This window comes from Sciurus vulgaris, assembly GCF_902686455.1.
Source record: "Sciurus vulgaris genome assembly, chromosome: 3".
Classification (NCBI taxonomy): Eukaryota; Metazoa; Chordata; class Mammalia; order Rodentia; family Sciuridae; genus Sciurus; species Sciurus vulgaris.
In genome coordinates, this window is record NC_136463.1 from 163,291,568 (window position 1) to 163,293,475 (window position 1,908).

The window sequence follows — 1,908 nt, forward strand, 5'->3', positions numbered from 1 at the left end:
AGAGAGACATTTGATTAGCCAGAGGACATACTAAATCTGTGCTTGACTGGAGAAAGTAGATGCTGAACTGGGCCAGAAAGGATAACAAAAACAGAATACTAGGGGCCTTGGGCACCTTAAAGAGAGGCCACTCTCAACAGAGGCTGATGCCAATACCCTGTATCAACTCATCTTTATTATAAATAGACACTGTTTTCTGTTTTTTAGACTGGGCTTTGAGTGACATAGAACTCATCAATCACAAGAAATGTCTCTTGAGGCAAAAACATGAATTTTTAAGATACACTTTTGTAGTATAAATTATCTAATAGATTTTCTAATGCTCTTAGGCTGCTTCACCCTTCTCAGGAATTAATGGTTTCCAGAGAAGTTAACAGAAAGCTAAAAATAAGCAGAAGTAATTACATTGTATGATGTCTAAAACATCCTTCTTAGAGATAACAATAAACCTCAATGTAATATTATTTAATCTGCAACACTATCATCTAGGATAAAAATTTCACTGTATACCACTCAGATGTTTTTAATGATTGGAGCATCTGACTTATTTAAAAAAATGCAACCAATTTTTAAATGAGACAAAATATCATTTTCAGGAAGCATCAAGAAGTAGGTATATGTAACCATACTCAGCTCACAGTAGAGAAAATAATTCATGACAAATGAATTACTCTTTATTCTGTAGCATGTTTACTGAATTGGCAACTGAGAAAGTTGGCAGAAGGAAGGTAGAGGAACTTGGTCTTGTAAAAATCAGAACCGAGGGGCTTCATAATCATCTGGCACATGCTCAATGTGGTATCTATGGTTAGAAATATACATGATAGGAACTCCAGGAATCTTCTGTGTTCTTCCTTAAAGGTCATGGTCAACTATGGCCACGATGGAACACTTGTGCTGAGTAACTCTTCGTAATAAGCAGTCATCTGCCTAGGTTCCTTTGTGTGAGCATGGTGATCCTTGAAATTGTGGCTCCTTTGTGATATTTCTGCCCCAGTTTCTCAGTTTCGGCCATTACACAATCAGTTCTACAAGGGATACACTTGGCACACAGGCAGTCCATCATTTACTACACTAAGTTCAGTTTAGCTTTAAAGGAAAAATTGGTAAAGTTGGTATCAACCAGGATATGATAAGGTGGACCCAGTTGTGTATTATACTGGAAGAATAATCAGAAGGGTGTTGGGGAACTTCTCTTTCCCTCAGTGCACTGGAATCTTTCTTTTATTTCTTTTTAGGTTTTAATCTATCCTTTTCTTTAAGCCTCTCGTTTCTGAAACAAAGCCTTGGCTTTATGGTCGCATACTCCCTTGCTTTCTTTTGCTTCCCCAAGTTCACACCGCACACCCAGTTTCTTCCCCACTCAGATTTTTTACACTTGCTGGAATTCATCATTGCTACTTTCTGTTCATAGGGAAGTTTGGAACACATTTCCCATTTACAATATTACAAGTGTCCCTGTGGCCAGCAGTAATGTAATTGATCATTACACAGCTGCTCCACATGAGATTCCAACGCACCTTGGGCCAGTTTGTTTTCAGGTTCCCAGAGATGGTTGACTCTGTAATGAATAAACCAAAGTTAATGTATCATTTGTCTAATAAGAAAGAATGGATTTTTGTTTATGAGAAGAAGGCAAGTGTTAGGATAACTATCATTAGATTTACTAGAGGAAAAGCAACACTTAAAAGAGGCGAAGTATTTTAGGAGAATGTCTTTACCTTATATCTGCCAAATTTCTTTCCTCGACAACCAATAAAGACTCCTAAACTCAGGCATGCAGAAGGAGTACTCTGAATTGCACAAGTCTTAGAGGAAATGAATATGAAAATTTATACAGGAAACCAATGAGGCTAATAATAATTAGATTATCCCTATATTTCCAGGACAGAAGTCATTGAAGGAGAC

The 1,908-nt window shown here is 37.2% G+C and overlaps 1 pseudogene across 1 annotated transcript; it reads right to left on the reverse strand.

Moving 5' to 3' along the window:
* Positions 1–855: 855 nt before the first annotated feature.
* Positions 856–1,431, reverse strand: LOC306655785 (rRNA-processing protein FCF1 homolog; annotated as a pseudogene). The gene has a single exon. The product of its transcript is annotated as an rRNA-processing protein FCF1 homolog (transcript).
* Between the last annotated feature and the right edge of the window lie 477 nt (positions 1,432–1,908).